The sequence below is a fragment of the Dermacentor andersoni genome, chromosome 1 (genome assembly GCF_023375885.2).
Source record: "Dermacentor andersoni chromosome 1, qqDerAnde1_hic_scaffold, whole genome shotgun sequence".
NCBI classification, from domain to species: Eukaryota; Metazoa; Arthropoda; class Arachnida; order Ixodida; family Ixodidae; genus Dermacentor; species Dermacentor andersoni.
In genome coordinates, this window is record NC_092814.1 from 308,480,057 (window position 1) to 308,495,903 (window position 15,847).

At 42.5% G+C, this 15,847-nt stretch overlaps 1 protein-coding gene across 1 annotated transcript in view; it reads right to left on the reverse strand.

Annotated features, from left to right (window-relative positions):
• The window catches only part of LOC126548168 (uncharacterized), a 148,165-nt gene extending 138,092 nt beyond the window's left edge, over positions 1 to 10,073 (reverse strand). Inside the window, exon 1 of the mRNA XM_072285248.1 lies at positions 8,534 to 10,073. The gene's annotated coding sequence lies outside the window, so the exon portion shown is untranslated. The remainder of the gene's footprint in view (positions 1 to 8,533) is intronic.
• Between the last annotated feature and the right edge of the window lie 5,774 nt (positions 10,074 to 15,847).

Here is a 15,847-nt window from a genome sequence, read left to right on the forward strand (position 1 = left end):
ACAACTCGAAGCAAAGGCAAGAGTTTGACATAATAGTTCTGCGGAAACCCACAAGGTGGAGAGAAGTAATTAATGAAGGGAAAATCAGACATCCACCCGTTCGTAGCAATTGCTACAAAAGAAACCCATACGGGTTCCTTGAAAGAAAAGCCTCACAGTTGAAGAAAAATTCGTCCTGGTCCATACTTCTCTCCACCTTGTGGGTTTCTGTAGAACTATTATGCCAAACTCTTGCCTTTGCTTCGAGTTGTTGACAAATTCGACTTCGCCCTACCATCTGCTAGCTGCCTGGTTAGCTCAGATGTTAGAGCGGCTGCCCTGGAAAGATGGTGGTCGCAGGTTTGAGTCCCAGGCCAGGATGAATTTTTCTTCAACTGCGAGGCTTTTCTTTTGAGGAACCCATATGGGTTTCCTTTGTAGAAAGTGCTACGAACGGGTGTATCATGGGTGAATGTCGCAGTATGGTGACATCTTAAATCAGATTATCTGTGGTGGTCTTTATCCAAGACAGACATGTACATTATAACTGTAAACAAAAAAGTATAGAATGTGTTGGTGGGATTTCAATGAAATATCTGCTTGAGAGGTCTGGCAGCTTTGCATTTAGCCAGTGCCAGTACAGAGAAAAGCTGAATAAGAGTCTTGGGAGGGCAGAGCACTGCTATGAAGTTTGCTTGGCTTCCTGAAAAGGGGCACCCTTGCCAACGTCTATTATCTCATATGTAGAGTGTGTCAAAGGCACGTAAAGTGTCCTCAAACTTTCTTTGGAGAACCGAATTGGAATGAACTTACAGAAGTGTGGACAGGTTTTGCCTTATCTGCAGATGTAAAATTAATATTAGGTCATGCAACTGACCAGGGGGAGATATTCTGCAAGTGTCCACTCAATAGACATGTCCGTATAATCTTCTGCTGCTGACGTTCTGATTGGCTGGGCTGGGGTAAGGGCATGAGGAGGGCGACAAGTGTTCCCAGCCAATCAGCACTTCAGCAACAGAAGACAATATGGACATGTCCACTGGGTGGACACCAGGGGCGTAGCCAGGGGGGGGGCTTATGGGGCTTCAGCCCCCCCCCCCGAAATTTTTTCGTGCTGTTATGCGCTGCCGACCAAAACAACTCCCTGCGCCGGAAATCATGCTCGATTTTGTCTAGAATGTCCTTAATTCACGCTCGAAAAGACATTTTAGCGCGAACATTGCGAAATCAGGCTGGATTTCGCGGCAACGCCCATGCATCGGGAGTCACATATCGTAACGCAAGGAGCCCCATCGAGCACAAAATTTCTAGGACGTTTTGATGGCGAGCGGACTCGTCTCGGCATCTCGCGGAGGCCGCGGAATCTACGGAGCGCTTGGATTTCAATACTGAAACTTTGTGGGTATAAAGTTCTCATAACATTTTGATGCGAAAGGTGCACTGGGATTTGCAAAGTCGTGCTTTAGATTTTCAATTCCGGAACTTTGCAGGTTTGATGATGCTGTTGTAAACATTTGACGCCAAAGGTGCATCGACTTTTCTAAAGTCGTACATCGGGCCATAAAACGAGACAAGCCAAATCAACATACTATCAGACAAGTTGACAAAACACGCAGCGAGGTCCGATGAGACAAAGCGTTGTGGTGGTACATTTGTGCCGTCAGGTCACAGAAAAGAATATGAACATTTTTTTGTTCACCTGCGCCAAAGCATCCATGTCAAGACACTAAAGCCACCATTGTAACTAAGTTCTTATTTATTTTTCTACCTAGACTTTTATTCGCGAGGGTACATTGAGCCTCTTTCTCTTTTTTTTTTTTTTTTTTGTTCTGGCAGCCCGCGGGCTGCCGATCCAGCCAGAGCGCATGCGTTTTTCTCGTGCTGCATCGACAACCGCGCAGTGCACTTGGATGCGCGTTCGTTTTTCTCTGGCCGACAGCATTTTCGCCTGGCAGGGTTTTGGACGCTTTCTGGCTAGCAGACGAGAAAAAGAAACAATGCATAGTCACTCGCCGCCAGCACTGCGGGGACTCGACGGATTGCAACGCGTTCGCTTGAGCGCAACCTCTCCGGAAAAATTTGTCTCGCCGGTGTAAGATACCGAGCAGTATGCGTATGGTTTTCTGTGGACCAAGCGTCACACGGTTTTCTTCGATATTCCTTCGGTAGCCACACTAGGTGCCCAAAGTAGGCATTCGATTGTAGCCAACATGCTTTCCTTTGCGTTATTCTATTTCGCCGCCCCCCACCCCACAAAAGAAAGAAAGAAGATATTGTTGCGGCGCAGCAAATTGTCGCATGGTGAAAGTTCGATTTTGTTACTTCTTTTGCGGAAAGTAATGGGCCACGGGACGCTTCAGTTGCCGGATACTATTATAATATTGCCATAGCAGCTATAAGAAGACTCCAGGCGCATTCCTGCCATTGCCCTCATGTTGCGTATAAATAAAGGCCAGGGGCGATAACATCCTGAACGCGCGCCGCATGCTCTATGTGCGAGTGAAAGCGTGGGGGGGCGGGAGGGGGGAAGCCGACGATGGTGGCTCAGTCTTGTGTGCGCAAGGGAGAAAAGCGGGGAGGAAGCGCGCCGCCTTCCGTCGCGCGCGATAGATAGAGGGAGGGGGGGGTGCTGTGATCTGTGAATCTGTGGTTGCGCAACCTGGTTATTTGCCTTGTTTGACGCATTATATATAGTGACTTTTTCTTAGGTGCGTAGATTTATTGGAGACTTATACGTATATTTAAATATCTTGTTGCGAGGTTTTGTGTGTATGCGCAGTGAACTTTGTTTCCAGTGACAATTTTTTGCCCTTTATCAAGCTGTATCTTCACATTTGTATATTCCATTGTATCTTCGCATTTCTAATGTACGAAGGCGAGTCAAATGAAAGTGAGACAACCCGCCCCGCGAAATATGGTTCGGTTCATTATTTTCGAGGCATGCGCTTAGCACATACGCATCTCATTTACAAGTGACATGCAGAGATGAGGTTAAATGTTCTTTAATGCTCTCATACACTCGGTTGAACATGATTGCGTGACATAATGGACACTGCAAAAGTTTAACAGCTTGGTGTCGCGAGGTTTTTGACAAATGCAGATGTTTCCCAAAAAGAAATTATTCGACGTATGGCTGCCGTATGCGTTGAACATTGCGTTTCATTGGCTACTGTGAAGCGTTGTAGCAAACTGTTCAAAGAAGGACGTGAAAGTTACAAAGACGGTCCATGGCCGGGCCAAAGCCACCGTGCAATCACCCCCAACACAATTGAAAAGGCCGTGGCTGCTCAATGGCTATGGTGCTGGGCGGCTGAGCACGAGGTCGCGGGATCGAATCCCTGTCCCGGCGGCTGCATTTCGATGGATGCGAAATGCGAAAACACCCGTGTACTGAGATTTCAGTGCACGTCAAAAACCCTAGGTGGGAGAAATTTCCGGAGTCTCCACTACAGCATGCCTCATAATCAGAAAGTGGTTTTGGCACGTAAAACCCCATAATTTATATTTTTTTAAACAAATGCAAAGGCCGATTAGACAAGAACGGAGGATAAGCATCGATGAAGTGGCAGGGCGTGTGAACATCACTGACGGCTCGGGTCACACCATAATTCATGAACATCTCGCTTATCGGCTCTTGGGTGCGCAATGGATGCACAAGATTCTGAACCATCGCCAGAAGACGGAGAAGTTCGGCGCTGCTTTGACTCATCTAATCCGTTATCACGATCATGGTGACGACTTTTTGTCTGCAATTGTGACCGGGGATGACTCATGGTGCCGCTACTACTAGCCTGAAACACTACGGCAAAGCTTGCAGTGGAAACATTTGAATTCACCACTCCCAAGGAAGACAAAAGCCGTCATTTCTGCCGGAAAAGTGTTGACTTCTTTTTAGATCGTCAGGGGCCATTATTGATCGAATTTTCTAAACCTGGAGAGACTCTAAATCGTTTCAGATATTGTTAAAGGTCGGATCGGCTGCGTTCGCAATCAAGAACAAACGACGTGGAAAATTGAGCACTGGGAACATCTTGCTTCACGACATTGCCCGTCCCCACGTCGCTGATGTGGTTAATACAAAACTGGCGAAGTTCAAGTGGGAAACGCTGCAACATCCCTCATGCAGCCCAGGCCTGTTGCCTTGCGTCTTCCACATCTTGTAAAATTTGAAAAAACTGCTCAAGGGAACCAGATTTGTGTCGGAAGCTGACGTGTAGTCATTTACAGATTTTTGAGGCATGAACCCAAGGAGTTTTATGAGACGAGAATTACGCGACTCGTTAGTAGGACAAGTGTCTAAATACTCATGGTGACTACTTTTAAATAAAGTACGCCGTTTGTCCTATATTCGCATTGCCTCACTTTCATTTGACTCGCCGTCGTATATTTTGCAGAACTCCTGCTTTTTATATGTGCTCTCTGTTGCGACTATAATTTCGGAGCAATTACTCGCAATACACAACCGGTGACAGCTGCTCCTGCGCAATACATTCTAACAAAGGACAGCGTCATTGAGATTTTCCCCAGGTCGTTGCATATGTACGAAAATGTAAACAAGGTTGTTGAATGACAGATATATACATATATATATATATATATATATATATATATATATATATATATATATATAATTTGATCCCTCGACTAATTCTATTAGGAGGAGGCCGAGCTGCAAAGTGAGCCCCCCCCGAACGAAATTTCTGGCTACGCCACTGGTGGACACTTACAGAATATGCCCCCAGCTTAAGGTGTAAAGGCTCTACAACCTTGACAGTTATGAAGTTGATGAAATGAAAATGACAATGTACATTCACCTGAAAAAAAAAAAATAAGAAGAAGAAGAAGACTGGCTAAATGGACCACAGACGCCAGACTAGCTGCTTCATAATATGTCAGTTACCGGGTGAAAATCGCGCTCTGATACTTCTATCTTACGATCAGCGCTGGTGTAGCTTGAGACACTGTGTACATTCCTAGGTACCACTCTGTAACATGCACGCTATTTGCTTCAAGCATCTGGTTCAGAAACTCTGCAAAGAGAACCAGGCAAAAAAAAGAGGCTAATTTTGTGTTTGGGTGAGTTCATTTGACACACATTAGAAAACTATCACCGGGATGCCATCAGAGATCTTGCTACGCTTACCATAACAAATACAAGGAGGATTAAATTCTTGGGTTTTACGTGCCACAAGCATGATATGATTATGAGGCACACCGTAGTGGGGGGCTCCGGATTAATTTTGACCACCTAGGTTTCTTTAACATGCACCCAATGCATGGTACACGGGCACTTTTACATTACGAGGAGGATTACATGCTTTGTTGGAGGTGTGGTGGCAGCCACTGTGATGTGATTTTTGCACACTATCCATCCTGAAAGGAATATTACTTCAGTGATATAAACTACAATGTCAGTCTGTTCGACGCTACATCGTCCGGAGAGAGCGTGTTTTTTATTTATGTACCATTCTGGCTGCTTGCACTGGCTCATACTAAAGTCTAAAGTGCCCTTATTCAGGGTAAAGAAAACAGTTCTGAAGCAAAAGGGACAGTCTATGATCATGACTAGGTTTACAGGCACTAGCACTAGCCTTGCAAGTAAAGACAAACGAGATGGTAAAATAGTCGAAGAAAAAGCAGGCTATTCAGATGCTTCAAGCTGCACATATCTACGTTGAGCAAACAATGCAACTCTGCAGTTTTTCCCAACAGCCAACGTTCCAGTGTTAAGTAGAGAACACATGGTGCATTGTCCAGAAGCGGGATATCACAAAGAAGGCTGGCAAAATTCCGATGAATTTTACAGGGGGAAATCGTAAAATAAAACTTCAGCCCAGCCGATTGGGTTTTCTTGCTACTTCTGCAACAAATAAATGTATACAATTCCCAGGGCTTACACCTAGAGCACGTCCGAGTCATTGGCATGTGCCTAGACACCACCACATGTTCCCTTTTACTTTTTCCATAGATCAAGTAAAATTAAGAAAGCCTGTAGTGTTTAACACTGGTGACTGGGATAACTGGTCACACTCTTCCATTTTTAACAACGGTCAGTGTGGGTGAAAACACCTTGCATTTCAACATAGCATGAGTCGCATTGCTGGCTTACAAAACTAGGAGAAATTGTTAAGAAAATGTGACTGGCTGAGCCTATAAACATGCAAGATTGACAGCTCTTTGGTATAGAAGCAAGAACAAGAGAGGCCACAGCACTTGCATTAAGGCAGCATAATATAAAGTATTAGAAAAAAAAACTAAAAATGCAGACGACTTCTTAAAATTCTTATCTGGTAGAGCTGGGTATATAATATTAGCAACAAAAGAAAATCAGCAATAATAAACTTGCAGCATTTACACATATTGTTTGTTAAAAATCTCACAATTAATGAGCTTATTCAACAGAGATTTATGCATGTTTCCTAATATCTCTTGTTTTCCTTATCAACATTACCAACATACCCCTTGTAATTATTCAATAACCATTTGGCACACCTCGCAACTACTCTCTTCTCACGTCAAGCTGCGATAGACAACATTCACAGCTACTTTTGAGATACTTTTGCCAAGTAAGAAAAAAATGTTAAATTTGCCTGTATGCAAGTATTTTTTTTTCTGATATTTCATATTATGCTCTCTTCATAATTCTGCATCAAGTTCTGCTATATAAAACTCCCTGCGTCCCAGAATAAATAATGTCACTAACATTAGGAATATTTAATCATCCACCATTTGTTTCGTTCTAATACTGTTAATTGACAACATGCTGCAGTAACATGTCAGTAACACTGAGCAATAACATTGAGATGATCATATACATGAAGAAACAATTCTTTGTTCATGCACATTACGTTCATTGCTGCCTTGCATATATGTTTCTTTTCTCTTTATTACATTGACTTTTTCTGTAAACATATAAACTTGCACAAGCATGCCTGACCATTTGTTTTAGATGTTTGCATGGTCAGGTCTAAAGCATCACTTCTGTTCTATATTCTAGCACATCTAACAGTGTTAAAACATTCATGTTACTTTATTGAAACACACACACGCATGCACTAAAAGATATTTTAAGAAATTGTTAAGCTTCACACCACACATACAGACACTGTCAGATTTGCTGCAAGCATCAAAAAAAAATAATAATAACAGGACTCCTTGTGTAACTTGGCGCACAATATTTCCCATCATAATGCTAAACATAAAGATATATGTTACAGATTAAGCTTTAATCAGTTTGATCAATACTACAGCTTAATAAGTGAGATCACAAAACACACAGGCATACTGGAGAAGCTGATAATGCAACCACAATCTAGAGCCAAGCAGTATAAACTTCCCGATGAACGGGTTATACAATCCCAACCTGCCAGCAGCTTATAAAAGCAAAATTTGGAGTGTCCGTACCTCGTCGTCAGTAAATCAATGTTACATTTCGTGCACGCAACACGTATACGTCAGTTATACGCCAATATATATATATATATACAGCTTGCTGCTGAAAAGTGAACTGCAAGAAACCAATTCTTGGAACCATTTGGAATTTGATAACAATATCGATATATCTACAGTGACTAAAACCGCTACAAAAACAGGTTAAACACAAGCATGGTCTTTCCGATTTTATTTTTATCGCGAAAAAGCAACGAATACAAACGGAATCGGACAGCTAGCACATACCGCAACCTTGAAGCCGTTCGAGGCTGCAAGCTCGCGGAGGCAGTGCAAGCAGTTTGTCAAGCAAAGTAAGAACAGTTTTATCAACGCACGATAGCAACGGAACCGAAAGCGGTACATGCAACTCACATTCATCGTATTTCAGCGAAAATATACAATAGCACGCGCATTATATGGCCAGCCGTGCGGTTCAATAGAGGCCATTCTTTTCTTCTTTTACTGAGCAGATCTCTGCTTTAAGAATCGGCAAAGAAGTGTCGCGACTTTTCGCGGAGCGTTTTAAAACGGCAGAACGCGCGCACCGAGGGTACGACACAACAAACCCGACGAAACAGCTGCGGTCGCGCGCCTTGCCTTGAATTTTTTTTTTTCTTCACAGAGAAAGGACGAAGCGGCACCGCACTTCCAAATCCGGCACTCCCAGCGTCATGGCCTTGTTTGGAAATAGCTGCGAAAAAGGATGCGGAGGAGATTTCCTCCCTGACCAGCGAGAGGGGCGAGGCGTCCGCCAAAGCACTGCAGCGAAGCCTACCCAACACCAGGGACACGCATGCAACGGAACGAACACGCCGCTTTCGCTTCCACGCAAGCGGACGCGTTTGTTCACACAAACGCTCGCACTCTTGAGACCTTGCTTGTCAAACGCTCGTCTAACACGAGCTTTGACTTCGCAAACCAGTGAAAGAAAGAGAGCGCTCTGCTTCGGGTATGATGGTTTATCTCAGAGCCGTCAAAAGCTTGACAGCAAGCAGCAGCAGCAAACACGGCACAAAAACGGCGCGGCAGTTTGAGCGGCGTCTCTACTCGCGCAGGCGCCTCCGCGCTTTTCCGTACATCCGGTCCTGCCAATTGGCGAACAGCTAAAGTAGCGGTACGTCACCTTTCCGGCCGTTGATGATGTGCGGCTCGTCGAAGATTAGCATCCAACAAATGCACCCATTGTGAGCCCAGTACAGACCACACGACCGCACTCCGCAAGGGAGAGCTGTAGCGAGGAAGAAAAGAGGGAGAGACGCGTTTTGTACTTTAGCGCCATCTCCCAGCTCCGAGGGCAAATAATACCTAGCGCGCAATTTTCGGTTCTGCCTGCTGCTGATTATACAAGAAAAAGACAAGGCAAGCAGCGAGAAAGTGGAATAAGACAGTTGTGTAGTGCTTCGTGATGGCTTGTTGGCGAGCTAGTCGGTTCTGGATCACGGTGAACGTTAACAGCTCGAACGGACGAAGGAATGCCAAGACGAGAAAGCAACAAGCACGGGGCTGTACATGTTGCTTGCTCGACTTGTCCAATTCGTCCTTTTGCGTTGTTTAACGTTCACCATGAACACGGCCGTTCGATAAACAGACACAGGGCCCTGCCATCATCGTGTAGTCGTGGTCAAGCGGCAAGAGTGCTTTGATTGATCCGCACATTGCGTCACTGTTCTTTATATAAGCGATCATGGGATCGAGTGGGTTTTGCGTGTGAACGCACGGAGAGCAACCCTTAGCGGGCATTAAAGATAAAAAAAAAGAAAAGAAAAATGAAGCAGATAAATAATCTAGCGGTGGCTTTATGTGTAGCAATGTTGCGCACTCTTCTACTTGGCGTCCCCATTTTCCAGATAGCGCGCGGTGCAGTTGCAATGGGCCGATTCCTGTGATCCTAACGGAAGGACGCATGCATGTATCGATTGATATTTATAGCAAAGCTGTTAGTGCAATTAGAAGCGTTAAAAAAAGAAGAAAACGGTTGTGCGTTCTTCATTTGTGTCAGTGTGCGATTTTCTGTTTGTACGTGAGCGTTTGTTCGTGAGTGTGTCGTTGTTAGGCACGTGCATACATCTAATGAATGCATGCGCCGTCCGCATCTAACAAAAAAAAATTAGAACAGAACTAAATCAGCTAGGAAAAGTAGACCATGATAAAAAGAATAAAAGAAAGTGTAAGGCACTGCGTTCCTGCATAAGGTCAAGTACCAAGTTCATATTTAGAGGGAATGAGGAGTGGGGGTTATAATTACGGGCTAAACGAAAATTACAAAGTTTTCGTTTTCTGCCTCTTAAAAACGCTTGCAAAATTTTCTCAACACCATGAGAGAACCAAAGGAGGCAGGACCTTTATATTTGAAAATAACAGAGGCCACGTTATGGGTGATGTGCATCGAAAGTCTGAAGCGGATAGGTTAATTACTGGCTTTTGCAAATAATTGTTAAATGCTCGTTTTCATTCGTCTTTAGGGCGTAATACGAAACGCACAATTTGTCTGCCCGGTTTCCTGAGAGAAGTAAACGTGGCACCGAGATTCAATTTGTATGGGGACGGATGGAATATATGGTGGGTAATGTACAATCGAAGTTCAAGCTGTATAGGTTCACTGCAGCCTTTCTAGAAAATTACCTATGCAAACGCTACAGAGTGTTAGAAGTGTGTTTTACGAACTCCGCAGAATTTAGCACGCAGTCGGATAACTATAATCGCCACGGAGTTCACATTTAATGAAAATAGGGGGAACGGGATGGCTGTTCTGCATGCAAAATTTAACGTATATTACGACCTTTGCAGTAAATTACTTACGCAAGCGCGAGAGGAGCATCACAGGCATTATACGCAATGTTTCCCAGTGTCCTAGGAGAACTGTATGTGAAAACGAGTTCACATGCATGGAAATAGGATAGGTAGGGCATTTTGTTACAAGGGGGGGGGGGGGGGGGGTGCATGTTATATGGGTAATGGTTTGGCCGAAAGCTTAAATCCCCGGGGTTAGATTGAGATGCAGATTTATTAGTTTAAACAAAGTCGTTACAACATCACAAATATACAGATAAGGGTCCCAAACTGAAATAACTGTAGTGGGACCCTCGGTTAATAATAACAACATTGATGGTGATATCTATAGACAGCAAATGAGCGTTATTATCAAATAACATCGACAGGTCATATACATTATTATACATTTCATTTAAAATCAAACAAACACGAAAAAGCACGTTATAAAAGAAAGTCGGGAAAAAGCATGGATGAAATACAAGAAATGACATGTGAGACCGAAGTAAACGATACACCGCCAGATCGTAGTACAGTTATCGCAGGAAATGATGCTTAAGGTAATTTTTAAAGATTTCAAGAGAAGTACAGAGTTTTATAGCTGATGGTAATTCATTCCAAAGAGAAATTGCAGCGAACACTGATGTTTTCTTGCCGTAATTGGTATGAACCACGGGTAACAAGAAATTATTGTTAGCCGCAAATCTGGTTATATTTTTATTCTGCAAAAAGTTAACTGCAATTAACGGAAACGTAAGGTTATTATGAAGCAACTTGTGGAATAAGACGAGTATATTAAACTGGAAGAAATTATTAACAGGCAAGATATTGTACGCGCGAAGTAACACAGAGGCATTGGATTGCATGGAGCTAGAAGTGATAATGCGTATTGACTGATTTTGAATATGTTGAATTGATGATAGGTGACAAGCGTGCGTGCTGCCCCATGAAACAATGCCGTAATTAATGTGACTGAATGAAAGCATAATACAACGCTAGCAGAGCCTCACGAGAAAAAAGAGGGCAAGCTTTGATTAATGCACGGATACAAACCCAGTCTTCTGCTTGAGATGTTGGAAGTGCCAGCGAAATGTAAGGTTAGGGTCAAGATGTACGCCAAGAAAAGTAACATCGTTGCAAACGGGAATTGAATGAATTCCAAGTTTAGTTCAGGAATAGAAATTAAGGTCCTTTGAGCACTTTTAAACAACATGAATTTAGTTTTTAGAGGTTTAAGAACTGAGTAATTATTGCTTCACCATTTCATTATGTTACTCAATGCAATATTTGACTTTGAAGTGAGAGCAGCAACAGATTTATCAGATGAAGATATGGTTGTGTTATTTGTGTATAAAACGCAATGAACGTAGTTGGAGTAGTTAAGAGAATCCGGAAGATCCTTAATATAAAGAAGGAAAAGCAAAGGACCTAGAACTGGTCCCTGTGGTGCACCCTGGTTAATAAATTTTGTTACAGAGAAAGTATTTGCAACATGTACTGTGTACGGCCGGTCAAGTAAGTAATATTTAAGAATGTTAGCGCAGGACCGGTTATACCATAAGAGTCAAGTTTATTAAACAGTACTCGATGGTTAACCGTGTCATAAGCTTTACTGAAGTCTAAAAAAACAGATCCGACTAAGTTTCCCGAATCAATACATTTTTTATGTAGTCAGTTAGAAACAGCCCAGCCAGATTAGTGGAACTTCCAGGGCGGAAACCAAATTGGTTGTTTTTTAGCAACTTAAACTTTGTTAGGTAGTTATTAAGACGTTTAACAAATTTAACAATTTCTCAATGAGTTTACTAAGGCAGGAAAGAATTGCTATTGGTCGGTAATTATTAACTGTTTGTTTGTCGCCTTTTTTAAAAACAGGAATTATGTTAGCGGTTTTTTTTTAATGAAGGGAATGCACCTTGTTTAAACATAAGGTTGATAATATTACAGAGCGTGTCGGAAACTAAATGCGCAGCTAGTTTTAAATGCCTAACACAAATTTTATCTAAGCCAGGCCCTGCATATTTAAAATTAGCAATCGTGAAACACACTTCATTTGATGTAGCTGGTAACAAGAAGAATAATTGTGTCGTACGGCTCAAATAATTATAGAACTGCGCATGTAGGTCATTATTAGTGTAAACGGAAGAAAAGTAGTCCGAGAAAGCATTATCAATTTCGTTGGGCTCAGAAAGAGTAAGGCCATTGTAATTTATTTTGGTTATAGAGGCGTCAACAGATGACTTGTTAAGAAAAAAGTTCAGTAAGTGCCACTGCCTTTGGGAGTTATTCTTATTCTCCACAAATTTATTCTCCTGGTACCTTTTTTTCGCTTGTTTAAGTAAAACGTTCAGTAATTTACAGTACCTACTCTACCGTCTAGCTAGTCCAGTATTAAAGGGCTGACGTTTAGTTTTCTTGTACATGTTTTCCTTCTTCCTTAAACTTTCTAAAAGACCATCCATCATCCATGGGTTGTGCGGATATTAATATTTTTCCCACATCTTACAGTGCCTGTGTTAGCGAGACGGCCAATAAAAATAAAGAGCAAAATTTGTTTAGTGCTGCTTCCGGATCAAACATAGAATTAATTGGCGACCAATCAGTTTTATTGATGGCTTGAACAAAAGTATCTGCACTAGATACCGAAGTAAAGTAGCTATTATCATTCCGTGTATTTCATTGTTAAATGTAAGAAAAATTGGAAAATGATCGGTTATGTCAGTATCAACAACCCCAGGGCAAGACGATGGTGATATGTTAGACAACACGTGATCAATGAGCGTACTGCTCCCCCGAGAGGCTACTCTAGTTGGACAGTCAATGAGTGATTCAAAACCAAATCCAGTAAAACAGTCAGTGTAAGTTGTGTACGACGTAGCATCAGTGCCAATTGTAAGTTAATATTAACATCACCTACAATAAATACATCCTTATTTTCAAAAGTTAGCTTTGACAATACGACATCAAGACAAAGCAAGAAATCGTTAGGGGAAGATGACGGTGAGCGATAAATGCAACTAAAAATCAAGTTCTTATTATTGTGGTTAAGGAATGACCGGTCGACCTCTATCCAAAATGACTCACAATGATTCACGCTAATTGCCAGATCAAATCTGTGCGTGTAGGCGACCTCTTGCGAAATAAAAATGGCGGCACCAACATGACTATCAGTTGGACGATGACAATACTCTGCTTGATAATATGGAAAACCGGTCATGTTGCAGATGTTGCATGTTGCATAGTTGCAGATGAATTTTGTGAGCTTATTTCCAGACCTGCTTTTTCATCGCAATGTGCAGAATTCGATATTTCAGTAGTGTTGGCTAAGCGAAAAATTACTGCTTGCTACTGGGCCCAACATCCTCAATTAGATCATACTTTCACATTAAGCGAGCTTCAATGTGCAATTGCATCATGTCGCCAAAAGTCCGCTGCTGGTCCGGACGGCATTACGTACAATATGCTAAGAAACCTCGGACCGACAGGTACAAATGCTCTCTTAGACATCTATAATAACTTATGGATAAAGGAAACTGTACCTGACTCTTGGAAAGTCGCTCGAATCATACCAATTTTAAAACCTGGTAAGACGCCCTTGTGCCTTGAATCCTTCCGCCCTGTTAGCTTGACAAGTTGTTTATGCAAAGTAATGGAGAAAATGATTGACGCGCGACTTCAATGGTGGTGTAATGAAACGAATGTGCTGTCCAACTACTTAGTAGGTTTTAGAAAACATAGATGCACAATGGATGCAATATTAGATATAGTAACCTGTGTGGAGCACGAGCGTGCACGTGGAAACATGACTATAGCAGTATTCCTAGATATCAAGAGGGCATTTGACACCGTTAGTCATGTTCATGTTCTGCTAAGCATGTTGGAACTTGGTCTGTCTGGCAGGTCCTTGCGATGGATGTCTGAATTTCTATCAGGTCGCAAAATATTTGTTCAGACGGGTGAAGGAAAGAGTGCTGAACATGTTGTCAAACAGGGAGTGCCACAGGGAAGCGTACTCAGCCCCTTCCTTTTTAACTGCGTCATGGCTGATTTAACAAGAAGGCTGCCATCACAGTTAAAGTTTTCACTGTATGCAGATGATGTGTGTATTTGGACATCTGGGTCTAATGCTCAACTACTTCAAATGGCATTGCAAGACGGTATAAATATAATCAACAAATTTTTGAGAGAGAGAGAGGAATGGTACTATCACACGCAAAGACTGCTGTATTGCCCTTCACTCGAAGGCAGTTAAAAAATTTCACTCTTAATCTGGAAGGACACCCTCTAATGATTGTCACACAGCATCGATTTCTAGGCATAATACTTGATAGGCAGCTATCCTGGTCACCCCACATAAAAAAACTCGAAAACGAGGTCAGTGCCATAGTGACTGTACTTCGCAGACTTGCAGGCACATCATGGGGCGGATCAGTATCGTCCATGCTGACTGTTCACAATGCATTAATACGACAAAAAGTTGCGTATTCCGCGCCCATCTTACACGGACTTTCCCACACGTCAGAAGAGCGACTTCAAAGACTTTTAGCTAGAGGACTACGCCTATGCCTAGGAGTTCCACGAGCGACTTCTAGTTCTCTTGTAATAGCTGAGGCTCGCCAATCACCATTTCCAGTTATACGAACTACAGAAACATGCCGGCATTATTTCCGTCTTCAAACCCAGCATAAAAACCACCCATTGGCTCTAGACATAATGAAACGAGATAGAAGTTATGTTCATGTAGAAATTCAAGAAAATCTTCACATATTGCCAAGAAATGAATTTTGTAACTCAGGCATCGAATATCCTCCATGGCTGCTTACAGTTCCAAAAATCGAATTGTCAGTAGATTGGATATTCAGCAAAAGAGACATGTTCATTCGAGCTGCTCAACAACTAGCGCTGTACCAGATATATATGAGGTATTCAGGATACACACACGTCTATACAGATGGCTCCAGTACAGCAACCTCTTCAACTTCATCATTCATTATACCGCACCTCAACAAAAAAGAATCCTTTAAGTTATCTCGTGCGACTTCGTCCACAACGGCTGAACTGTTCGCAATCCTGTGCCATAAAATTTATATTGTCAGTAAGAGATGCGCAAAAGTGGTTAATTTTCAGCGATTCACAGGCGGCTCTAACATCACTCTGCAACACAAAGGGGGAAACATTCAGTGACAGTATAATATATGAAACACTTAAAAACCTCACAAAGGCAAGCGAAGCGAAACATTCAATAGCATTCCAGTGGATACCAGGGCATTGCGACATTCCTGGCAACACAGCAGCCGATGAAGCAGCACGACAAGCGCACCTCAAAGATGATACGGCTCCGCTCCCAATATCAAAGGATGAATTACGCTGCATTATAAGGACAACGTCTCTCAAAATGTCTAGAAACACTTGGTTTGACCAGAATTCTAAGAGCTCGGACTTATATCATATTGACCCATTTATTGAATTCAAATTTTCATTGTCATTAGATAGAACTATGGAAACTCTTATTCATCGATTAAGGCTAGGCACTGCCTACACAAAGCATTTCTTACACAGAATTGGCCGTGCGGAAACCCCCGAATGTGATTGTGGATTTGTAGACGAAGATATATATCACCTCCTTCTAGATTGCCCACATCACGACACACCAAGAAGCCGACTTAAA